Raw genomic sequence first — 26,964 nt, 5'->3', positions numbered from 1 at the left:
ACGTTGCCCCCACTCCCAGCCTGCCACCTCCCTGGTAGTAATAACTGTATTAATTTGCTTGCTTACTTTTCAACAAATGTTTAATGAGGACCTGCTCTGTGTCATGCACTGTTCTAAGGTCTCAAGACAGAGGTCAGCAAAGTCCTTATTTCTCTGGAGCTTCTGTTTAGTGGAGGATGGGGAGATAGGAGGCTTCCTAAAATAAATTGAATTTTTAAAAGCATAAAAGCGATAAGTACTCCATAGAATAGTATTTACAAACAAGGTAACCTGATAGAGGGTGACTGTATGGCTACTTTAGAGTGGATGGTTACAGAAGGCCTCTCAGAGCAGGTGACATCTTAACAAAGGTGTGAATGACAGAGTTACCCACCCATTAAGAAAACCTGGGGAAGAGCTTTCCAGGTACAGAGAACAGCTAGAGCAAAGGCCCTGCTATGGACAGAATTGTATCCCCCCAAAATTCATATGTTGAAGTCCAACCCCTAGTGTTACTATATTTGGAGTAAGGAAGTAATTTGGTAATCATGCTTAATTAAGCTTAAATGAGGTCATAGGGTGGAGTCCTAATTTGATAAGGTTACTGTCCCTATATGAGAAGATGCCAAAGAGTTGAGTGCTCTCACTATATTTGGAGTAAGGAAGTAATTCAGTAATTATGCTTAATTAAGCTTAAATGAGGTCATAGGGCGGAGTCCTAATTTGATAAGGTTACTGTCCTTATATGAGAAGATGCCAAAGAGTTGAGTGCTCTCTCTCTCTCTCTCTCTCTCTCTCTCTTCCTCCTCCCCCTGCCTCAGCACCCCCACTCCACCATGTAAGGGCACAGTGAGAAGGCAGCTGTCTGCAAGCCAGGAAGACAGTCCTCACTAGAAACTAAATTGGCCAGCATGTTGATTTTGGACTTCTCAGCCCTCAGAACTCTGAGAAATAAATGTTTTCTTTAAGCCATGCATTCTCTGGTATTTTGTCAGTGGCCCTAGCTGAGTAGCACAGGCCCTGAAATGAAAGAAACTCAACCAATAGGAGAGTAGCAGAAGATGATGTCGGAAGACATACAACGGTTAGGTTACTTCACAAGTCACACTCTGGTAAGTGGCAGATCCATTCTTGGTGTGACTGACTGCCCTCCTCCTACTGCAGTGGTGGGACCGAGATGTGGCTTAGGGCTCAGGTTAGAGCTGCAGGCTGCCAGGCCTAAGATAAGTCTGAGCTGGACTCGGCTCACTGAAGTTTGGGGGTGATGAGGCCAGAGTAACCCCTGGGAAGCTAAAAAGGCCTTGCTTACCTGAGACTTCCATGAGATCATCAGAGCATCACACCTGGTTAGCCAAGGCCCCCATCACTTGGGTAGTGTCCTCCAGTAGGACAGGGCATCATGAGGAAGGTCTGGACCTGGACTTTTGGGTCAGACAGGACCTGGAAGTCTCAGGCAGCATATGGTGGGCAAAAGGTGGGCAGAGCAGGGCCCCTGGAGGTGGGGGCACTCAGGAACTACCCAAAGATCCACACAGCCTATCAGACCAGCATCATCAGAGAAATCTCCCAGCGAGGGCCCCATGCCAGTCACATGAATGGGAGTGAACAAGAGCCAGGCAGGACTTCTGTCTGGTGGGCCAGAGTTTCCTTGGACTACTTAAGAACACTGAGACCCAAAGAACAAGCCAGAACCAGGATACGAAGTGAGGATCAGGTTCCCAGGCAAGGCAGAAGCTCATCTGTTAGAAGCGCTCTGTTCTTCCTGGCTCTTAATTATAGACAGCACAGTGTAAGAGCTGGAGATGACGCTGGCTCCAAGTAACCCAGGCGTAGGGAGAAGTGACCTATGGGAGAAAGGGCCTGGCCAGACATACCATGTGAGTTAAACAATGCTACCCTAGTCCCTGTTCTGTCACAGCCCCCTCTGCATCACCGAGGGGCCACTTAGAAACACAAACTCTCAGACCCCACACCCAAGACCTGCTGAATCAAAATCTGCACTCTAACAAAACCCCTGAGTGATTCAATTAAAATCTGAGCAGCGCGCCTTTTTGGTTACTAATTACGCCCCTCCAATTAAGTGTTGATACCCGGAACATAGTAGATGCCCAATTAGAAAACCATTGAATAAATAGGGGATACGAGTAAAACTTTTCCTTTCAGAGAAGTCATTAACCCAATGTCTTCAATGAGCCAAACCTAAGTGGCATGTCAGCCTCTGAGTTTTAAATGTTGTTCACTCTCTGGGTGAATGGTGGCTAGTTTCATTCCCCTCATCTTTTATTACCAGATAGAAATGTGTATACAAGGTGAAATCCAAGTTCTTTTTTAAGCCTTTCATTCCAAGGATCATCATAATCAAGGAGACAGGAAATCTCCAGATAAGAGACAATAGAAGGATGAATTGATAAAAAGAAATTGCAACACCAAGGCATAGAGCTCCTGCATTTCCTCAGCAAAGAGAGACTGTGGAAACTGTAGCTCCCTCTCCCACTTCCAAGAATGACAGGAGGCAAGCCTGGGCTAGTCCTCCCTGCCCTGAAGGGTTGGTGCTGACCCTGCCATCATCAAACGCATTGCTTGTGGCCCTGAGCAAACTCTTTTCCTAACTCTATTTTCCCCCAAGGATTAGCTGATGCAAGGGTTTTGATAAGCATTGGTTGATTTCAGTCACTTACATTCATTGCTCAATAAATAAAAGGGCAAGGATCAGCCTGAGATGTGGGTAGTGGAGAAAAGTATTCCTTTTACTTATTTAGAGATAAAAGGGCCAAGAAGAAGAGTCATCGGCCACAGGCTCCCAGAAGGAGGCAGGAGGGAGCTGGGAGGAGTGGGCGGGACTTTCAGCTATCAGGGCCCTAATGCCAAACAAGGGCAGCCCAGGGAAGGGTTGAAGATGGTGTCGAGGGTGGGCAGAGCACAGGTCAGGGTCCCCTACGGGTGACGGCTATCGACGAAAAGAGTCAAACTCTGTAAAATATTTGAAGAGATTTATTCTGAGCCAAATATGAATGACAATGGCCCATAACATAGCCCTCAGGAGGTCCTGAGAACATGTGCCCAAAGTGGTCCAGGTGAGCTTTGTTTTATACATTTTAGAGAGGCATGAGACATCAATCAAATACACTTTAAGAAATGCATTGGTTTGGTCCAGAAAGGTGGGACAACTTAAAGCAGGGACTTCCAGGCTACAGGTGAGTTTAAACATTTTCTGGTTGACAATTGGTTGAGTTTGTCTAAAGACCTGGGATTGATAGAAAGGGAATGTTCTGGTTAAGCTAAAAGATTGTGGAGACCAAAGTTCTTTCAAAGTCTTATAGTGGCTGCCCTTAGAGACAATAGATGACAAATATTTCCTATTCAGATCTTAGCTAATCTCTTCAGGACTGGGAGGGTCTGGAAAAAAAAAAAAGAGATCTAGCTGTGGTAATAGAGATTCTTTACAGATGCACATTTTCCCCTACAAAGGACAGTTTTGCAGGGCCATTTTTAAACACGGCAAAGAAACATGTTTCCACAAAATATTTTTATTTTCTTTCTTGTCTCATAACGTTATGCCAGAGTCAGTTTGGAAAGTCATGATATATAGGGTTAAATAAAACCCATCTGATGAGAATTTATGATTTGTAGGGCACTACTCCCCAGACCCCTTAGATAGGAATTAGAGCAAGATAGAAAAAAATCCGAGTTTAGTCCTCATGGCAGAATGGAACAAGCCATTTGCTCGCTTGCTCTTTCCCATCTGTTCAGAGTGGAGTTGTGGGATAATGGCATCAGGGATCAGATAACCTGAGCACAAACCGCACCTTTGCCATCTGAAAGCTGTGTGAACTTAGGAAAGTCACTTAACCTCTCTGTTGTCTGGTCACCTCATCTGTGAAATGGAGATAAAGTAATGTTACCTGATAGGATTATCATGAAGATAAATAAGTCAGTACATGCAAAGCACTTAGGTTACTGCCCGTCATAAAGGAAGCACTCAATAACCATTAGCTCTTATCTGTGACATGCTGATAAAGGTATTTCCCCACATACCTAGCAGAGTAGTTTTTAAAATATTTTTAAATAATAATAATAAGGCCATCATGTATTTTGTTTTCTAAAATATTGTCATATTATGATCTCATTTTAACTTTCCAGCAAATATATGATATTGAAACTGTAGATGCAAAAGTACTTTGGAATTATAGGAGACTTGGTGAGTCACTTTTTTTTCTTGAGACAGGATCTTACTCTGTCACTCAGGCTGGAGTGCAGTCATGTAATCATAGCTCACTATAACCTCCAGCTCCTGGGCTCAAGTGATCCTTCCACCTCAGTCTCCCCAGTAGCTGGGACTATAGGCATGCACCACCATACTCAGCTAATTTTTGTTTTTATTTTTAGTAGATATAGGGTCTCTCCATGTTGCCCAGACTGATCTCGAACTCCTGGCCTTGTTGAGCCACTTCTAAGGAAAATTGGCTCAGACCTGCTTGTGGCAGCCTTAGTCAATGAGTTTCATACCACCTGACTCCCCCTCTCCCGCCACTGATAATTAGATCCAGGTGGGCACTTGATCCAATGACAGCCAATCCCTGGGCTGCACAGTAGTCTATATGGTAGCCTGGAGAAAAAAATGTGTTCAACAGTCATGCTAGGTTTATCAAAATCTCAAGTCTTAGAAATTTGAATTAAAACTTAAAGGCTCTGAGAACATAAATCAGCACAATTACTTTGGGAGCAATATAGCAGTGTCTATTCAAATTTTCAAATGTACGTAATCTCTGACTCAACAATATTATTCTTGATATGTACCCTAAAGAAATATGTATCACAAAAAGACACATCCAAGGATATTTTGCACCATTGCTTATTGACAAAGCTTTGGAATTTGAAAACAACCTAAATATCCACAGGAAATGACCAAATAAAATGTGATGTATCATTCAATAGAATGCAGAAGGATCACCTGAACCCAGGAGTTCAAGACCAGCCTGGGCAACATAGTGAGACCCTGTCTCTATAAAAACTAAATAATAAATAAACAAATAAATACTGTCTTTTAAATTTCCAAAATGAGAATAGTAACTTATGGTAGCCAAATATTTTTTGACAGGACATAAAAAGCACTAACCACAAAATAAACAATTGATAATTGGACGTAAAAGCTCATGTTTACTCAAAGACTTTTGTTTGTTTGTTTGTTTGTTTTTGAGACAGAGTTTCGCTCTTGTTGACCAGGCTGGAGTGCAATGGCGCGATCTCAGCTCACTGCAACCCCTGTCTCCCGGGTTCATGCAATTCTCCTGCCTCAGCCTCCCGAGTAGCTGGGATTACAGGTGCCTGCCACCAGGCCTGGCTAATTTTTGTATTTTTAGTAGAGATGGGGTTTCACCATATTGGCCAGGCTGGTCTCAAACTCCTGACCTCAGGTAATCCACCCACCTTAGCCTCCCAAAGTGCTGGGATTATAGGCGTGAGCCACCATGCCCGGCCTACTCAAAGACATTATTAAGAGAAAAGGTAAACCACAGACTGGAAGAACTTATTTTATAAAACATATATCGAACTAAGGATTTTTGTTTCTTTGTTTTTGAGAAAGAGTTTCGCTCTTGTTGCCCAGGCTGGAGTGCAGTGGCACGGTCTTGGCTCACTACAACCTCTGCCTCCAGGGTTCAAGTGATTCTCCTGCCTCAGCCTCCCGAGTAGCTGAGACTACAGGCACATGCCACCGCACCTGGCTAAATCTTGTATTTTTAGTAGATACAGGGTTTTGCCATGTTGGCCATGCTGGTTTCAAACTCCTGACCTCAGGTGACCCACCCACCTCGGCCTCCCAAAGTGCTGGGATTACAGGCGTGCCCAGCTTGAAGTAAGGATTTATATCAAGAATTCCTAAAAATAATTAGGAAAAAGGTGGGCAAAAGAACATGCAATTGAGCATGCACTTCACACACACACACAAAGGTTCATGTGGGTAACATGCAGATGAAAATGTGCTCAATATCATTAGTGTCTGGCTTACTTTGTGTACTAGTTGACAAAAGCCAAGGCAAAGAATATAGGAAGTAGAGCTAATGGAAAGGAAAGATGGCGAATCTGACTTTGGACGTTTAGTGTCTAAGGTGCCTGTAGGACACACAAGGGAAGATGTACAACAGGCAATTAGATGTGTGGATCCAGAGGCAAGGAAAGAGGTTTGGGTTTAAAAAGAGATATGACAGTAAAAGATATGGGAGAGGATGAGCTCACTTGGGGACACTGCCTTGAGTGAGAAGGCAGGAAAGCTTAGGAAAGAATCTACTTTTTTTTTTTTTTTTTGGAGGGACAGAGTTTCACTCTTGTTGCCCAGGCTGGAGTGCAATGGCATGATCTTGGCTCACTGCAACCTCCACCTCCCAGGTTCAAGCAATTCTCCTGCCTCAGCCTCCTGAGCAGCTGAGATTACAGGCGCATGCCACCCTACCCAGCTAATTTTTGTATTTTTAGTAGAGACAGGGTTTTGCCATGTTGGTCAGGCGGGTCTTGAACCCCTGTCCTCAAGTGATCCACCCACCTCGGCCTCCCAAAGTGCTGCAATTACAGGCGTGAACCACCGTGCCCAGCCACTTGCATTTTTAAAAAGGACAGCAGGGAAGAGGCCTCAATAAGACAGACTTTGAATTTTGAATGGCCAGAGGTTTACCCTAGGTATGCCAACATTTAGTCAAAACAATCAGACAGTTGGGTAACAGAACGCTTGAGGTCTAAGCCTTTCAAGAGAACACTGAACTAGAAGTTCCTCTTTGGTTTCTATAAAGCCAAAAGATTCAGAAGTTCCAACTTTTCAGGTCCTGAAGATTTTGTGAACATGAATCAGGTCTCATGAAGCTTTTTGGAGAAGGATCAATATGCAATGAATACAGGTGATCTCAAGAGGCAGAAGCCCAGAGGACTCCAGCTGTCTACCTTTGAGTACAAGACACAGGAGACTTCTTAAACATGAAAGTGTTTTCCCAATACTACTCACTTTTACCCCATGGGCCAAATTTCTATGTATTTTTATTAAAAAGGAAGAAAACTCAGCCTTCAGAGTTGCGATTCACCTAAGTATAAACCCTGAAGCTTCAGAACCATGACTAGGAAATCACCACCTCACCTATCTTTAGCCTTGATTACTGGGGTCTTGACAGAATGTAGAGAGTAGAGCTGATGCAAAGGGAAGATGGAAAGTCTGATTTTAGATATTTAGAGTCTAAGGTGCCTGTAGGACACACAGGCGGTAGTTGTACAACAGGATCCAGAGTTAAGAAAAGAGATCTGGATTAGACAAAAGACATATGATAGTGAAAGACAGGGGAAAGGATGCTGGTTATTCCCGGAGATAATCGACAACAACTAATAGCCTCTAAAGTGTTACATGATTCAAAGTACATTCCACAATCTGTTCTTTTATCTTCTGAATCAGGGAGCAACCTGGTTAAAGTTTTTAGGAAGGGACAAGCAGGCTATTTTTCAAAAGAATGACAGGGCCTCTTTTCTGAACAGCTCAATTAAGAGGGTCAGGAAAAGGGAATGGGAAGGACGATGAACATGAAACCTTCTTTGGTCTGGATCTAGGTCTCTGATGATATAGAAAACCTCCCCCCGTGCACATATCACCAACAATGGATCTGTCAGAATTCCCAGCAGCTGAAATGAGGCAGAACAGACATGTGCCCTGGGCTTCCAAAAAGAAAAAATAATAATAATAACCCACGCATTACAGATTTGGAATATGCTTTCAATGAATAAATGTATGGAGATGATTAAAAGATGTACATGGCAAATGGCTGGCCAGACAGGCACTGACATGGATGTGCCATAGGCTTATATATTTATTTGCAAAACACAATGTAATAGAAATGGACATCATACTTTGCATTTATATAGCAAGTATTTCTCCAAAGACCTCAAAGGATTCTACAGCCATTACTTGATTCATCCTTGTTACATGCTTGTAAAATGAAGGTGAGGCAAGGATTACTCATCCCATTTTATTAAAGAGGAAGCTGAAGCCCCAAGAGGCTCCATGGGTTGGCCAAGGGCATGTCGTGAGTCATTTACTTGCTCAAAATCAGGTAGGGGCTGAAATTAGTCCCAAATTGTCCTTATACCTGCTGATTTTTACCTGTAGACTTCTGAAAAGGAAATGATTTTGTTTCTCAAGCTTGTTTGTGATTGAGACCATCAAATGGGTAGTGTTAAGGGAAGAGTATAAACTGGGGAAGCGAAGAGGTTAGCAAGCATTTGGCATTTCACTTTTCCTTCGGTAGGCAAATGCTGCTGCATCCTTATGGACAAACACAGCACTCTTTACAACCAAGTGGAGAAAATGTTCCTATCATTGTTGCACTGGAACTAAGAGACATGGCTCCATGTTAATACTTGCCAGTTAATGACTGCCCACAATGCATGTATTTTTTGTTTTCATTTGTCTTTTCCACAATGCACATTTTTAATGTGCACTTTATATTATGTCATTTATCTTACAACTACTATATGAGCTAGATATTTCCTTGCAAAATTAAGAGACAGGCTTAAAGAGATTAGATGACTTGTCCATAGTCACATAACAAACAAGTTTAGACTTGGGATTTGAGTGCATTTTTGCTGATTTGAATAGATGTGCACTTCTACCATATTTTACCAATAGAACTTCACTTCCACACTCCACAGGGGTCCTACAGTCAGGCATAGCCTAGAGATGTATAAGAAAGCTGGGGCTAGCCTGGGTGCCTACCTCGCACACATGTTCTGAATGACAGCCCAGGGTAAATGCAGAGATTATTCCTTTCTCCCCAGACAAATACGTGGGATATGGCCCCACCTCAGCCACTCTGATTGCCAGGATAGTTTGGGCCTTCCTGGTCCCAGATTCACACCTTGCATCTGACCCAGGCCCAAGCTAGTGGCAATGCCAGCTGAGCTTCATAAACAGGAGATGGAAAGGAAAAACAATAACCTGGAAGCTACTCCAGGGCACTCTTCTCCCACTTGCACTGACCACTACTAGTTGGCATCTGAATTTCAACCATCGCTGGGCAGTAAGTGCAGGGTCTGTCTCCTGGGGGCTCCCATTCTTCAGAGTGGAAAACTGAGGCTCACACATATTCAAAGTTACCAAAGAAATCAGAAAGCGAAAAAGCATCAGGGACTATTTTCCCCAATGTTTTCTGTAATTTTGATTTTAACCGTTAGAATGTGCTATTGCAAGTGGTAGAGAAAGCCATCCTCTGAAAATGCAGGATGGAAAAGAAAAATTCTGAGATGTATTATTGTCCCCATTCTCCAGATAAGAAAAGTGATGCTCAGAGTGTAAATAGCACATACTACAGCCAGGATCCGAACGTGGATCTGTGGAAGTCACGCCCTTTCCATTAAGCCTCACTAACCTCCAAAGAGTTTGATGGTGTATCCTTCTCCTGATGATGCCATCCCAGTGGTGTCAGAGGAGGCTTCTAGCACAGCCTCAGAACAGCAGTATGAGTTATAGATGCAGAGAAGGCCAAGGGTGGGTGAGGTGCCCTCTCTGTGGAGCACTGCAGTTACTGGGGCTGGAGCAGGGATGCAGCCTCAGCAGTGCTGTGATTCTCAGGGTTTGCTTGCCAGCCAGGGCTGTCCACAAACACAAGTCACATATGGATATAGTTTGGAAATTAGCCCCACCCAAATCTCATGTTGAAATGTAATCCTCAGTGTTGGAGGTGGGGCCTGGCGGGAGGGGATTGAATCATGGGGGCGGATTTCTCATGAATGGTTTCGTACTACTCCCTTGGTGCTGTTTTTGTGATAGTGAGTTCTCATAAGATCTGGTTGTTGAAAAGTATGTGGCACCTCCCCTCCTCTCTTGCTCCTGCTTTTTCCATGTGACGTGCCTGCTCACTCTTCACCTTCCGCCATGATTGTAAGCTTTCTGAGGCCTCCCCAGAAGCAGATGCTGCTATATTTCCTGTACAGCCTGCAGAACAATGAGGCAATTAAACCTCTTTTCTTTATAAGTTACCCAGTCTCAGGTATTTCTTTATAGCAATGCAAGAATGGACTAACACACGTACGCAGTGTTAAATTTCATGGGAGCCACAGATGCAAGTCACATATGATCTTAAAACATGAGGTACTTACATAAAAATGAGTAAAAAGAAACAGGTGACATTAATTATAATAATACATTTTATTGAAACCAATAGAGCCATTAGATTGTCATTTCAACATGTCATCAATATGAAAAATATTAACGATATACTTTACATTCTTATTTTTTTTATCTAGGTCCTTGAAACACATCACCATTTGGACAAGCCACATTTCAAGTGCTCAATAGCTGCAGGTGACTAGTGGCTTTCACATTGGATAGTGCAAATCTAGAAGGATAGGATGGCTCAGAAAGCTTGGACTATGGATTGCGGATCTAGACTCCGATCAACTGCCAGGGCGACTTAGCAAAGGGCTTGAGAGGTTGGACACTATTTCATTTCCATCTTATGCCAGTTACTAGACTCTGTTGTCTCAGTTTCTTCATCTATAAAACAGAGATAATAACAATATCTACCTTGTAGGCTTTTGTGAGGATGAAATGAGGAAATGCTTAGAACAGAAATGGGCACAAAGTAAGCAATACAAATGTATTTGCTAATGTTTTTCTTATTTCCCCGGGACTCTGTTTTCTTTTCTGTAAAATAAGGCTGTTGAAAACAGATAATCATTGAGATCCCTTCTTGCTCTTATTCAGTGAAAACCCTAGGTGGGAATCCAGTTCTAGTGCTGTCTTATCTCCATGCATTAGTTCTGAAGCATGCACTGGGCAGGGCCTCAGATCCAGCCTGTTTTATAGTAAAGGCTTGCAAGGTGCTGCTGTGGCTGCCTTAAAGTTGGCTAGGCAGAAGGACTCACCTCATTTGTTGTCAGTGTTAGAAGCTTGTTCCCTCTGTCCTGGGTTCACGCTGACTTGTTCCCTGGACAGCCTCCACATTCTCACAGTTGTCCTCCACAGACACAAAGTTCCCAGTTATAAGCCCTCACGTATTTGAATCTCTAAGCTAGAAGAAATCCAAGCTGGACCTGGAGTTTGGGGGAAAACTCATCCATTTCCAAGTTCCTTCAGCACCAGCTAATAGAAAAGAATCTCCCCGGGAATGACAACCGTGCAGCTTTGTACACCTGCTGTTCTTGGGGCTGAGAGAGGAATGGGAAGCTGAGTGGTCAAAAGGGCAAGCCCTTGAAAAGTTGTGAATGAAGATGCCAAAGCCTCAGCAATAGCCATTCCAGCTCAGGAAAGTCCAGCTGTCTGGCTTCTTTCCCCTAGAGACCAAACTGAAGAACTGTAGAAATTCAAAGTGGAGACTAACCAGGGAATCAGACACCTCCTGCCCAGGGAGGCCGACAGAGACGAGTGCATCTCCAACTCGTCTCCAGGGATCTCTCCAATCCACTCAGAAGCTGGAGTCTCTGCTACTTCTTGGAAGTCAGGGGTCTGCTGACTGATGTGTCTTCATGCCAGGAATTCTTCCTCCCCATTTTACCAAACAGAAGGATGGCAGGGCTGCTCTTCTCAAAAGAGAAGAACAAAACCATGGCCCCTCCTGCCAAGCAGCGGTTTCCTCCCAGCTGTTCATGTAGATTTGCTGAGAGCTACATTCTCCCATATCAGCAAGCCCTTAACCAAGAGCCTACCCTGAAAAGAGAGATACCAAAGAATTGGAAGTCACAGACCTACCCTTGAGAAAGGACTCCAGACCAATCACTGAGCAGCAGTGAAACCAGACACCATCTTGGTCCCGATGGAGGAAGGAATGAAACACAGAGACTCTTACACTCAGCCATCATTGGCTATTAGGAGCACCAGACCCTGACTCCTCTTCCTTCTCTAGGCTAAACTAAAGAGCTGTTTTCCATCTCCCAGACACAGTGACTGAATCTAAAATATTTCAATATTCTGGCCTGGCTGAGTGCCTGCTATGGACTGAATGTTTGTGCCCCTGCAAAGTTCATATGTGGAAACCCTACCCACCCCCTTGATGTGATGCTTTTAGGAGCAGGAGCCTTTGGGAGGTGATTAGGATTGGAAGAGGTCATGAGTTTGGTGCCCTTGGAGTCACAAGAGAGCTTGCCTCAGCTCCCCACTCTCTCCTGGGGAGGATACAATAAAAGAAGCTGGCAATCTGCCCAGAAGAGGGCCCTCACCAGAACCCTGCCCTGCTGACTCCCTGATCTCAGACTTCCAGTCTCCAGAACTATGAAAAATGTTACAAATGTCTGTTCTTCATAAGTAACCCAGTTCATGATGTTCTGTTACAGCAGCCTGAATGGACTAAGACAGTGCCCCTCGACTGCTGAGGGGCCACGTTCTCCCTTTGTGGCCTGCGTGGCCGAGCCGCACACATAAAAAACTCCTGAATGCCACTATTTTCATCAAAAGGGCAGGTGGTGCACTAATCACGTGGAGGTGCACCATGGGTGCCTCCATCAGCACCACCATCGCATACCCATCAACTTCACCACACCCTCAGCCCCCATTGAGCCGGGGTGACAGGATGCTGAGATGGGAGAGGTCTTTCTCATGCAACAGCCAAACAACATCACCCCAACCCAGGCAAGTCCCAAAGGGAGTTTCCTGTCTGCCCCATGAAGGGAAATGAGGGCCCTGCTTGTCCTGGACCACAGAGAACTGGAATGTGGAGAAGCAGAGAGAGCTGGATATTTCCGCACGGCAAGAGCAAGAGTTTTTCACTGTGAAGCCACCTGTGGTCCCCGGTCTCAGAGCCTCTCCAGGCCTGTTCCTTCTGCTCATTAGGTAAATGTGCCAACACAAGGAAAGAAATCAAGATCTATTTAGCTTTCCCCACCGGCCCTGTCAATCGTTCCGAGGAAGACAGTTCCTGCCACACAGCTCAGGAAATAGGCCCCAGAGGGCCAAGAAACAGTTCCATCCTGTAAATGTATTTACACAGCACAGTGCTTGTTCTTCACGTTTCACCGGCAGCCCACCTCTCCCGAGTGCCCGGGGAAGTTTTATCACCTGGGAGGGCATGCGCCGCTGCTCCACCAAGGCCCTCCTTGATCATCAGAACAGACAGATTGTGCAGAGACACGGCCTCCCCTGGCGAGGCAAGGCAAGGCGGCTCCAGGGCTGACAGAAGCAGGAGCAGGCTGGGGCCATGGCACCCACAGAACATTTCTGAACACCCGCTGTGCTCCCTGGCTGGGGCTGCCTCCTCTGGCAGCTCTTCTCAAGATCAAGGGAGATATGTGGGCTCTGATTACAGCGTCTTTGAAAAGGGCACCAGTTGGAAATTTGGGGAAGAGGCAGAAGTAGGAGGGATCAAGATCAAGATCGGACAGGCAAGACTGCATAAAAAAGGCTAGATATTCCAGAGTTTTCAGAGCTGCAAGGGGAGTTCAAACACTATCCAGTCCTCTTGCCCATTGTACAGAGGAGAAAACTGAGCTTCAGAGAAAATAAGAGTATATTCCGTAGTAGTTAAGACCGAGGGCTTTGGAGCCAGTCTGAACTTGGTTGTAACCCCAGCTCTACAACTTGCTTGCTCTATAACCTTGAATTTGATCTCCACAAGTCTCTATTTTCTCATTTGTAAAATGTATACGAGAAAACGTCACTCATATGGTTTGTAAGGTTCACGTGAGATAAGGAAGTAAATAAAGCACTTAACGCAGGAATTAAACAATTTGTGGTAAACATTAACATTATAATTACATAATTTGGCCAAAGTCATCCAGAGAATTCATATCTGACGCAGAACTCAAATTCAGTTCTTTCAACTCCTAGAGCAGTGTTCACTTTCTAATGATCAAAAGGACCTTCAAAGTGAGTCACTTTCTTTATCATTTAGGAATTTCATTCATCTACTAATACCAGTGGCTTAGAGAAATTAGGGTTGTATTCTTTTGTCAACCTAAATAACAAAGAGAAGTTCTCTAAAAGAAAAGGTGTTTATTTGGGAATAGGCATTGCAATGGAAATACATATGCCATAGTAAACTATGTATGTATTCAGGGAGATATGGGAAGACAAAGGTTTTTAAAGGAGAAAATGAGGAGAATTGCATAACTGTTTTGAAATAATTATCCTTGGCTACAAAGACCAACGACAAGGATGATGCCAGTCCGAGGTTAAACAGGCAGTTGCTGGGCAGATGTCCTTGCGGAAGGATTTTTTTTGTGTAAAGTTACAATGTCCTTTGCACAAGGTTGTGGTTTTTACAGTCTTCTGTGATAGCTTTTGTTAGCAGGCATATAAGCATGAGAAACCTCTCTACATAGCCTTCTCTGGCTCTATATGTTAGATTTTTCTTGATATTAATTAATGACTCCATTTTCATCTTAAGAACTTTCACACCCCCACATAAAGTAAAACCAAAGGTAAGTAGTAGATGATTGGTAAGGAAGCACCGTGAATCCAGACTTCTCTATTTTTCTGCCATCCTGAGCTGTTTGTTTTTATCCTCAAGGTTGCAAGATAGTTGCTGTGGCTCCAGCCATCAGGAGGAAATGGAGTGGAAAGGGGCAATGGGGCATACCTTCGAGTATAGTTAGCCCCCTTTAAAAAGATTCCCTAGAAGCTCCATTCTGTGGCTTTTGCTCCTAATTGGAAGCCCTGGATGCAAGGAAAGCTGGACAATGCCTTATAAAGCCAGAGTTTTGTTTACAAAGAAGGGGAGAGTGAATACTGTAACAGCAATGAACAATCTTAGCCTTTCAGCCACACTCTCTGAGATAATGGGGTGTCACCCTTCACATCTGCCTCCCACCCAGGACCTCTGGAGGAGTCTCTGAGTGTTCCCCATTTATGCCTGTGGCTGCCCAGTGTCCCAGCCTGGTCCAGGATCAGTGTCTTACTGCCCCACAACACCTGGCCGATGCTTTGTTGCCACTCACTGACAAGGACTTTGTGCAAAGGCAAAAGTGCACAAAGGAGGGGCTGCTGGGGGAGAGCCCTACCTTGCCCACAGCTTCCCTTGGTGCCTTTAGAGGTTGAGTTCTTTTTTATTCTCTGTGATTAGAGCCAATCTGAATAACGCAAAGCAAACATCTTTGTGAGTCATTTTGTAAGGAAAATTTTGCCTCTTCTGCCCCAAACTCTCCAAAGATACTCTGTTTCTTTCATAGTAAGAGCCAGAATTCTTGTCCTGACCTGCCAGGCTCTAGAAAATCTCCCCTGGGCACCTCTTTAGCTTCTCCCCTTTACTGTGCTGCTGCCACCACAGCCTCCTTGCTGTTTCTCAAACACGGCAGGTACACTCCAGGCTCCCAGGGCCTTAGGACTTGCTATTCTCTTGCCTGGAGTGCTCTGTCCCTCAGCATCCAAACGGTTCCTCCTTCACCTCCTGTAAGGCTTTGTTTAAATGTCATCTTCTATTTTTTTTTTTTTTTTTGAGGTGGAGTCTTGCTTTGTAGCCCAGGCTTGGTGTGATCTCAGCTCACTGCAACCTCCGCCTCCCAGGTTCAAGCAATTCTCCCACCTCAGCCTCCCAAGTAGCTGAGATTACAGGCACCTGCCATCATGCCCAGCTAATTTTTGTATTTCTGTAGAGACGGGGTTGCACCATGTTGGCCAGGCTGGTCATGAACTCCTGACATCAGGTGATCCACCTGCCTTGCCCTCCCAAAGTGCTGGGATTATAGGCGAGAGCCACCTCACCTGGCCAAATGTCACCTTCTCAATGAGGTTGCACTGACCAGTCTTTAAAACCATAACTCCCTAGGCACTCCCAAACCCTCCTTTCACTTCCCATAGCACTCTTCACCTCCTAACTTTCCATGCACTTCATTTATTTATGTTTGTCATATTGCCATGTAATGGGTTTCTTAGCCTATTTATTTATGTATTATGAGGGAAGAAAGTTCTGTCTGTTTGGTTCACAGCTGCACCCTCAGCATGTAAATAAGAGCCTGACACACGAAGCAAATTCTTAACTATCTGTTGAATAAGTGCACATATAAACGTAGCTCAGTCTTGGGACAAATTAGAATCTCCAATCAAAAAAGGCAATTGACAAGAAAGGAATAGATAAGCATCTGAAGTAACCAGCAATAAAAACAGATCATCTATATAAAGTCAGATCAAGAAAATGGCCATCTTAGAGAAGACACAGAAAATTAATGATCTGGATTTATGGTACTGCTTTCCCACCAAGATGAGTAAACACATTAGCTATACACTCTCTAGGTAAATGTTATCACACCCATTCAGAGGAAGGGGATGCTAAGACCCAGGAATGGTCAGTCCAGTATCTCCTATGGTCCTACTAAATGACCCAGCGTCTTAGATCCTGGCTCAAGATCCCATAGCCTAAAAGAAAGTGGGTTTCTGTCCCAAACTGGCTGCCAACAGGACAATTGTTCATTTTCTTTCACCTTCAACTTTCTGTTGACTGTGTCCCCGCTCCTAAGCTACTCATTTACTCTGTGGCTTCCACAGGCATCCCTTTACCTATGTGTGGGCACTTTTCAAAATAAGACTACCTTGTGGCTGAAAGCAGTCGAAAGGACTTAATCAGAAAATGAACAGCCATGCCCCCTCCCTTCATATGCCTCAATAGTCACATTCAAGGGATGCCCAGGTGATGAGAGAATTAAATCTCTGTCCCTAAGTCAGCTAGAAATCGGTTTTTTCTTCTCTTGCTGAAAAATTAGAAAGTGATTTTGAAAATGCAATGCAGAGAAAGCAGTCTTTCTTTTCCTCTCTCCTCTGGCCATGGAAATATCCACTACCAGAGCTTGATTAATGTTAAATATGACCTTTCGCAAAGTTTCTTGGCAGTTAATTTATGATACTTCCAGATTCTAATGCATCAGGCAGTGGCTGTTTATGCGTTTGATGAAGTAGTCTTTGTCCAGAGTTGATATGTTTTACCAGAACTTCTGTAGCTTACTTTTCCTTTCTCTCTCTTGCTGTTTCAATCTCTCTTTCAGTCTTTGTGCTTGGATATTTAATCAATTTGACTGGGAAGAAAACATGAATATATTTATGAATTCTCAGTCCCTAAGTTGTCATGCACACTGTATTAGCTTATTACTGTATCTCCAAGATAATTCTTCCCTCTCATCTCCCTACACCTGTGCTTTTGAGTTCAGGGAGATCTCAGCTCAACCAAAATTACTTTTAATGTTTGGTTTGCTACAAGAGCTGCTTTGAGGGTTTCTGTCTTGAACAGGTGTATCTTCTCTTTGCATGCTTATTGCTTTTGCCTTTCTTCTTCACTGTCTCTGAAAAAAAGAAATCTAGTGAACTAGACTTGAGCCCCAAGAGGTTGTTACAGCCCAAGAATGTAACTAAGCTTAATGAGTGGAGGAGAAGCCAACAAATGGGTGCCTGGGATGCAAGGAACTCAGGGTGCTTCACCTTAGAAAGTACGTGACGATAGTCAACTACTACATGAAAGTTCCAGGATATCAGAGATCTTAGCTTTTCTTTTCCAGAAACTAGAGTGGTGCTTGGCACATAGTAGGTGCATAACTTTTGTGGAAAGAAAGAAGGAAAGTGAGATAGCAAGCAAGGGAAGGAAGACCACAGTCTCTAATACAATGACCCTTAAATCCTTTACTAGAGTTTGAGCCCATGAGGCCATTTTTGGATTTTTATAATAAAAGCCCAGGGAACTGCCAGAATCTTCTTACCATTCTTTTCTTTGCCACTACCTGAGAAACTGTTATAGGTGCTGAGAACACCTTTCCCTGAGTCCTGCAGCTCCCGCTACGCTGTCAAACCAGGTGTGTGCACTTGGACCAGCATCTTTAAATCTTTAAATGCATCACGAATGGCTTTAACTACAACAGTGAGGACGGGAAGAGGCCAGCAACCAGAGCAGAGCAAAAACTCCACTAAGTTGCATCAAAGGCCCAGGTGAAGCAAGAGAACATAGATTGATGAGAGCTATGTGATTACTCCAAAAATACTCTGCAACCTGGAGAAAGAGCAGGGGAAAGGGACAAATAAGTTTGCCCAAGGTTAGGAGTCAGCCAAGTAGATGCAACACGAGCTCAAGAGGAAAAAGGAATGGGTAGAACCAGAAAAAAATGTGGGATTCAGGCTGTAAACAGAGGTGGAAGAAACCAAGGGCTGCATGGGCTCTGTTAGCATTTGGTCTACAAGTTTTATTTTATATTTGGAAATATATAAATCATTGATGAGATGTTTTATTTTCTAGCCATTTGGGCATCAGTTACACACATCGCAATTTTCTTTGTCCTCCCAAGGAGAAAACTGAATGGAGCCAGGCAGAGCTGCTATTCGCATCACACACCTTTGGAGGCTACCCACACAGTGTGACAGTTGCATCCCAGGACTCTAGAGCAGTAAGCCTCACTTGTGAGACAAAGAGACAGATGTCACTTCTACAGTGTGATTTGAAGGGCAACAGGAAATCTGTGTAGCCTCCCTACCCCATGCCTTCTGTCAGCCTTCCATTGTGCCTAAAATTTCCCTATTATTCACTGCTTAGATTTACTGTACAGAAATACTAATAAAGCACAAATGTTACCTGGAGATGTCACGCAGCTGAAGCAGTACAAAAAACTTGAAAGTCGGACCAAGCTAGGGTCAGATCCCAGCTCTCACTCCATAGCAGTGGGATACCTGGCAAATTACTTAGCATCGCAAAGACTCTCTATCCTTATTTATAAAAATCTGAACTCTACCTACATTATAGGGTCATCATAAGGATAATTTGACTGACATGTATAGAGCAACTACCACAGAAACTGACACCTACTGGGGGCCCAAGAGATGTTCCTTCTTTTTATCTTTATCTATGAAAACTGGCATGGTGGGAAAAGCACTGGACAAGAGTCAAGGCCCATGGGTTCTAGTCCATGCTGTTCCACTAAGGAGCTGTGTGACCTTGTTAAGGTCACTTTTCTTCTCTGGGCTTGAGTTTCCCAGGGGTTTGAACTGAATTTATTCATTCAAAAAATGTTATTGAGCTCCCAGTATATGCCAGGAGCTGTTAATCTGCTTGCATGATGAATAAATGAATAAACATGTATGTGAAATCATGGTAAGCAATAGACAGATAATTAAAATGTAGTCTTATGATGGAGAGGTCCTGGGTAGCTATTTCAGATGGAGCACGCAGGGAAGACCTGTGTGAGGGGGTGAATTTTATACCGAGATCTCCAATGACAAGAAGGAGCTAGCCATCGAAATCTCAAGGGGAGATGCTATGATGCTGTGCTGGCAGAGGAAACAGCAAATGCAGAGGCTCCCTCAAAAGAAGCAAGCTTGGATGACTTCCAAAGTCTTTTCTAGGCCCAATAGCCTTTATCTTGTGTTTGCTGTGGTCAGGATGTGACTTTTGGGTATGACACTAGGATAAATCAAATGGCAGTCCTTTTATGGGCTGATCACTGTCAGTAAGAGGTAGATAGTGATGCAGTTAGACTAGTTATGCTAGGGGCCAGCTGAGCAAGGGAAAATCATAACCCAGACTGGAAAGAGAAAAGTACAGCTAAAAAAGCAAAGACGTCATTGGGCTATAAAGAATATTGTAGAGACTGGGGCCAATTTCCTTTCAAAGCACCCAGCAGGATCTTATCATAAGACAGTGACAGAGAAACAATGACAGAAATTTGCTACTTGGACAGTTGGACACTTTTTTGAAGCCCCTTTACAGCAGCTGAAGAAGGGCAGAACTAAGTCAGGAAGAACATTCCTAGGTGAACTTAGAAATAAGCGTCTGGGCTAGGAACATTCTGGTCTCAGATGACAGAATTGAGATATTCATTCATTTTCCTCACTCATTCACTCATTCAACAAATATTTATTGAGGGCCCACTCTTCTAGGCCATGCTTTTATAGCTGGAGCTACGGCATTGAAGAAAGCAGACAAAAACCCCTAGAAAAGTCCTTACATTCTAGCAGGGAAGATAGAAATTGAGAGGTCAAGATCTTTAACCTGAACAAGCTTAGACCTTTTATTTGCTCTAAATATTGAGTGCCCAGTCTGTGCCTAGTGGTGGGTTAGTTGCTGGGTACTGTGCTGACCACACCTGGTCACGCAAACACATAATAACGTACATTGATAGAAAGTTTTACTGCCCTCAAACCACTGATCTCCTTTCATCCTCATGCCACCCTACAAGCTCTCAAAGGCAAAGGGGTTTGCTCAGGCTCACCATGCTGAGCATCTGGACTGTATCCCAGGTCATCTTGCAGTCTAGAGCTCTTTCAATTATATCATTTTGTTGCTTACTATAGCAGATGTTTTCATTCTGTTGAACTAACCTATAGGCACCTTCCCAGACATTATATTGGAAGCAAGAATTGTGAAGAGGCAGGACCTGAGAGAATTCACTCTGTTGATGTGTAGCAGCAGCTACTCCCAGGTTCCCAGGGCAGCATCCAGTGTCGGAAGTGTCTGCAGGGCAATCACAGCATCAGTGCTGGACTGCAGCAACAATGGTGTCTTCACTGCCTTAGTTTTGTTGCATGATTAGGAACATTGCTTCCAGGTGTGTAGCCCACAATGCAGGTACTCTAGGCCTCCTGAAGATATTCTGAACTACCAATGCTCATTTTAATAAATTCTTTTTTGTGCGTTCTTAAATCAACCAGATTTGGTTTATGTTGCCTGAAATACACACTGTGACTGCTATACTTACAAAATCCTTTGTCCTCATTTACCAGCAGGATAGGCTAAGTTTTCTACAGTTCAAAAAAAAAAAAAAATCCCTAGTGGCTTAAAACAATATGGCTTCTCTCTTGCTCATAGTTCTATTGCATCTCAGGTTGACTGGATTTTTCCAAATAAATGTTTAAATATTTTGAACTAAATGAAAATGAAAATACAACTGATCACAATTTCTGGGATGCAGCAAAAGTGAGGTTTTGAAGAAATTTTCTAACATTGAATGCACACATTAAAAAAGAAAAAAGATCTAAAATCAATCATTTAAGCTTCTACCTTAGGAAATTAAGGAAAAAATAGAAACATAAACCCAAAGAAGCATAATACAAAATAATAATATTAGAGCAGAAATCAATGGAAGTTGAAACAAGAAATCAATAGAGAAAAATCAACAAAATCAAAAGCTAGTTTCTTCACAAGATCAGCAAAATTGATAAACCTCTAGTCAAGTTACAAATTACTAATATTGGAAATAAAAGAGGAGCTACTTCTACTGATCTCATGATCATTAAAAGCATAATAAAAGCTAGTTTAAAAGTATAATCAGAAGCACCTCTGCCCAGCTGCCCATTGTCTGGGAAGTGAGGAGCGCCGCCTCTGCCCGGCTTCCGCCCTGTCTGGGAAGTGAGGAGCGTCTCTGCCCGGCTGCCCACCGTATAGGAAGTGAGGAGCGTCTCTGCCCGGCCGCCGCCCCATCTGGGAAGTGAGGAGCGCCTCTGCCAGGCCGCCGCCCCATCTGGGAAGTCAGGAGCGCCTCTGTCCAGCCGCCGCCCCGCCTGGGAAGTGAGGAGCGCCTCTTACCGGCCACCCCATCTGGGAAGTCAGGAGCGCCTCTGCCCGCCCGCCGCCCCGTCTGGGAAGTGAGGGGCGCCTCTGCCCAGCTGCCGCCCCATCTGGGAAGTGAGGAGCACCTCTGCCTGGCCGCTGTGCAACCTTCCAAGTGTGAAGTGACAACCTTGTGTGTGATCTTTTCTGTCCTCCCCAGGTTTGCACTTTCGACATTAAAGTTTACTTTTTAGTTAAAAAAAAAAAGTATAATCAAAAGCTAATTTTTTTCAAAAGATGAGTAAAATTGATAAACCTCTAGTTAAACTGCAAATTACTAATATTAGAAATTAAAGAAGAGCTATTTCTACTGATCCCATAAACATTAAAGGTATAATAAAGGAATATAAACAACTGTATGCCTACAAATTTGATAAAATATATGAAATAGACCAATCCCTTGATGGGAATAAATTACCAAAACTCACACGAGGAGACATAGAATATGAATAAACCTATATCTATTAAAGAAACTGACTCAATAATTAATAACCTTCCAAAAAAAGAAAATACCAGGTCCAGATGGTTTTACTAGTGAATTCTACCAAACATTTAAGGGAGAAATTATACCAATTCTCTATGATCTCTTTCAGAAAATAGAAGCAAACAAAACAATTTCTAACTCATTCTATGAGGTCAGCATTGTCCTAATATCAAAACAAACCAGTGAAAGTCATTATAAGAAAGAAAAACTGCCGGGCGCGGTGGCTCACGCCTGTAATCCCAGCACTTTGGTAGGCCAAGGCGGGCGGATCACGAGGTCAGGAGATCAAGACCATCCTGGCTAACACAGTGAAACCCCGACTCTACTAAAAATACAAAAAAATTAGCTGGGCGCGGTGGCGCCCGCCTTTACTCCCAGCTACTCTGGAGGCTGAGGCAGAAGAATGGCGTGAACCCGGGAGGCGGAGTTTGCAGTGAGCAGAGATCACGCCACTGCACTCCAGCCTGGGCAATAGAGCAAGACTCTGACTCAAAAAAAAAAAAAAAAAAAAAAGAAAAAGAAAAAGAAAAGAAAAGAAAGAAAGAAAGAAAAAGTACAGGCCAATATTTTTCATGAACCCAGATGTAAAAATTCTCAGCCAAATATTGGTAAATCAAATCCAACAATGTAGAAAAAGAATTATACACCACGACAAATGAGATTTATTCCAGGTATGCAAGGCTGGCTCAACATTCAAAAATTACTTCAGGCCGGGCATGGTAGCTCACGCCTGTAATCCCAGCACTTTGGGAGGCTGAGGAGGGCGGATTGCTTGAGGTGAGGAGTTCAAAATCAGCCTGGCCAACGTGGTGAAACTCCGTCTCTACTAAAATACAAAAATTAGCTGGGCGTGGTGGTGTGTGCCTTTAATCCCAGCTATTCGGGAGGCTGAGGCAAGAGAATCGCTTGAACCTGGGGGGCAGAGGTTGCAGTGAGCCGAGATTGCACCGCTGCACTCCAGCTTGGGCGACAGAGTGAGACTCAGTCTCAAAAAATAAATAAACAAACAAAAATCACATCATGCAATCCATCAACTCAACAGGCTAAAGAAGAAAAATATATAATCGTATCAATAGATGCAGAAAAAACATTTGACAAAATCAAACACCCATTCATGATTTAAGGAAAAAAATCAGTGGACTAGGAATAAAAAGAAACTTCCTTACCTTAATAAAGAAAGTCGCCTGGCTACCCCCGAGGCCGCTGAAGGTCAGCGCAGTTGTGGCGTTCTCCGCGCCGGCTGCCTGCCTGACCCATCAGCAGAAGGTGTTGAGGCTTTAAAAGTGGGTGCTGTGCCACCTCGAGTTGCGGTGCATCCACAGGGACAAATACCGATACTTTGCTTGTTTGATGAGAGCCCGGTCTGAAGAACAGACGAACGAAAAGGATATGATGAAGGCCACCCGGCTGCTGAAGGAGGCTGAGGAAGAATTCTGGTACCATCAGCATCCACAGCCATACATCTTCCCTGACTCTCCTACGGGTACTTCCTATGTGACACACGAGTGCTACAAGGCCCCAGAATGGTGTTTAGATGACTGGCATCCTTCTGAGAAGGCAATGTATCCTGATTACTTTGCCAAGAGAAAACAATGGAAGAAACTGCGGAGGGAAAGCTGGAAATGAGAGGTTAAGCAGCTGCAGGAGGAAACGCCACCTGCCGGAAAGGAAGGTGATTTGCCCCCACTGTGGTGGCATTTTGTGACCAGACCCTGGGAGCAGCCCGTGGAGAGAGAGAGAGAGAGAGAGAGAGACCTCTTCTTTCGTGCTTGCTAGTGAAATACATTACAGAACGTACACTTGCTCTAATAAAAAATCAGTGAAATGGAAAAAAAAAAAAAAAAGAAAGCTTGCCAACCCCTACAGCTAATATTATATTTAATGATGAAACTAGATGGTTTCCCCTGATGAAACTAGATGGTTTCCCCTGAAAATCGGAAACAAGGAAAGGAAGTTTCCTCTCACCACCCTATTCAGCACCATACTAGAAGTCCTAGCTAAAACAGTAAGATAAGAACAAAAAAATTAAACAGATAAGGAAGGAAGAAATAAAACTGTCTTTGTTTGCAAATGTGATGATTGTCAATGTTGAAAATTCCAAAGAACTGACCAAAAAACAAAAAAAAAGTCTTGAAATCAAAAAGCAGTTACAGCAAGATTGTCGATACAAGGCTAATATACAAAATTTAATTGCTTTCCTATATACCCACAGGGAAAAAATGGATTATAAAATTAAAAATTCATCACTTATGTCAGCACCAAAAAATTGAAATACTTAGGTTCTAATTTAACAAAATAAATGCAGAATCTATTTGGGGAAAACAATACAAGTCTGATAAAAAAATCAAATATCTAAATAAATGGAAATGTGTTCCATGTTCATAGATAGGAAGACCCAATATTGTTAAGATGTCAATTTTTTCCAACTGATCTATAGATTGAATGCAGTCTTAATCAAAATCCTAACAAGTTATTTTGTGAAGATCAAAAAAAGATTTAAAGTTTATATGGAAAGGCAAAAGACAAAATAATCAACACAATACTGAGAAGCACAAAGTCAAAAGGCTGATATTACCTGACTTTAACACTGCTAATAAAGGTACAGTAATCAAGACAACATGATATTGGAGGAACAATAGAAGAATAAATCAGTGGAACATAAAAGAGTCCAAAACAGACCCACATAATACAGACCACCTATCTTTGACAAAGGAGCAAAGGAGATTCAATGAGGAAATAGTAGATTTTTAGGCCAAGCGTGGTGGCTCACACCTGTAATCCCAGCACTTTGGGAGGCTGAGGTAGGAAGATGGCTTGAGCCCAGGAGTTTGAGACCAGCCTGGGCAATATACTGAGACCGTGTATCTACAAGGTTTTTTAATTAGCCAGGCATAGTAATACACACCTGTAGTCCCAGCTACTCAGGAGGCTGATTTGAGAGAATCACTTGAGCCTGGGAGGCAGAGGCTGCAGTGAGCCAACACCACACCACTGCACTCCAGCCTGGGCGACAGACTGAGAATCTGTCCCAAAAAAAAAAAAAAGATATCGTAGATTTTTAAATAAATGGTACTAAAACATTGGACATCCTTAGAAAAAGAATAATCTAGACACAGACCTTCCTTCTACTTTTCACAAAAAATTAACTCAAAGTGGATCATAGACCTGAATGTAAAACTATAAAACTTCTAGAAGATAATGTAGAAGAAAATCTAGGTGACCTTGGGTTTGGAGATTAGTTTTCAGATTAAAAAAAAAAAAAAGAGGAATACAGAAAAGAAAAAATATTGGCAACTTAGATTTTATTAAAATTTAAAACTTCTGCTCTGCAAAAGATACTTTTAAAAGAATGAAAAGACAAGCCACAGACTGGAAAAATATATTCACAAAACACATATCTGATAAAGGCCTTGTAGCCAAAAGGGGAAAAAAATCCTTAAAACTCAATAATAAGAAAATAAACAACCCATTTTAAAAACTGGCAAAAGACCTGAACAGATACCCCACCAAAAAAGATACACAGATGGCAAACAAGTATATGAATAGATGCTCAACATCATATGCCATTAGAGAAGTGCAAGTTAAAACAACAATGAGATACCACTAAAAACCTATTCTAATGGAAAAAAAACCTGACAATACCAAATATTGGCAAGAATATTATTCAGTGGCAATGCAAAATGGTGTGGCCACTTTGAAAGATAATCTGGTGGTTTCTTACAAGGCTTAAACATAGTGTTGCCATACAACCCAACAATCACACTCCTAGGTATTTACCCAACTGACTTGAAAACTTTGCCCACATAAAACCTAAAAACAAATGTTTATAGTTTATTCATAACTGCAAAAACTGGAAGCAACCAAGATGTAACTCAATAGGTGAATGGATAAGCAAACCATATTCTATACAATGAATATTATTCAGTGACAGGAAGAAAGTCCTATTAATCCATGAAAATATATAAAAGAAATTTAAATGTGTATCGCTAAGTGAAGCCAGTCTGAAGGGGACACATACTGTATGATTTGAACTATATGACGTTCTGGAAAATGGAATACTATATAGACATTAAAAAGTCAGTGGTTGCCAGGGGTTCTGGGTAGGGGAGGGATTAGCTGGTGAAGCACAGAAGATTTTTAGAGCAGCAATAGGATTCTGTATACTATAATTATGGGTATATGACATGCATTTGTTGAGACTCACAGAATTGTACAATGCAAAGAGTGAACCTCTATGTAAACTATGAACTCTAGTTAATAATAATATATCAGTATTGGTTCATTAATTGTGACAAATATACTACACTAATGTATGAAGTTAATAATAGGGAATATGTCAGTAGGGGAGATACATGGAAACACTGAACTATCTGCTCAATTCTTCTGTAAATCTTTAAGACAAAATCACACTGTTATTCGTGTTAGAGTGCAAATGAAGCAGCATGATCATAACTCACTATAACTCAAACTCCTGGTCTCAAGCAATCTTCCTGCCTCACTCTCCTGAATAGCTAGGACTACAGGCACATGCCACCACATCCAGCTAATTTTCTTTCTATTTTTTGTACAGATGGGTCTCACTATTTTGCCCAGGCTGGTCTTAAACCCCTGGCCTCAAGGGATCCTCCCACCTCAGCCTCCCAAAGCACTGGAATTATAGGCATGAGCCGCTGTGCCTGGCCCTTCTGTAAATCTAAAACTGTGCTAAAAAATAAAGTTCATTAATTAAAAAAAAAACTTAATGGTTTAAAATAACAATGGTTTATTTCTTGATCACACTTTATGTTCATGCCAAAATTGGCTGCTTTTTCCTTATTCAGGAAACTGGTACAGACTTATTCAGGGGCAGCCTGGTCGATGAAAATCTCGTCTTGAATATCACCAGTCTTCATGAAAGAGTGGAGAAATCGTTCAATGGTTCTTAAATATGATGCACCAGAGAAGGCACATTGCTTCTGCTCACATTTCATTATGAGTAAGTCATCCAGCCACACCTAGCTTTAAAAGTGGTAGGAATGCAATCTTATCATG

General features: G+C 42.8%; 1 pseudogene; it reads left to right on the top strand.

Moving 5' to 3' along the window:
* Positions 1-1,043: 1,043 nt before the first annotated feature.
* LOC129523923 (NADH dehydrogenase [ubiquinone] 1 beta subcomplex subunit 9-like) lies at positions 1,044-23,709 on the top strand (annotated as a pseudogene).
* The last annotated feature ends 3,255 nt before the right edge of the window (positions 23,710-26,964 follow it).

The sequence above is a fragment of the Gorilla gorilla genome, chromosome 6 (assembly GCF_029281585.2).
Source record: "Gorilla gorilla gorilla isolate KB3781 chromosome 6, NHGRI_mGorGor1-v2.1_pri, whole genome shotgun sequence".
Classification (NCBI taxonomy): domain Eukaryota; kingdom Metazoa; phylum Chordata; class Mammalia; order Primates; family Hominidae; genus Gorilla; species Gorilla gorilla.
Note: the sequence above shows the minus strand (reverse complement) of the source record. Positions and strands in the feature narration are given on the sequence as shown.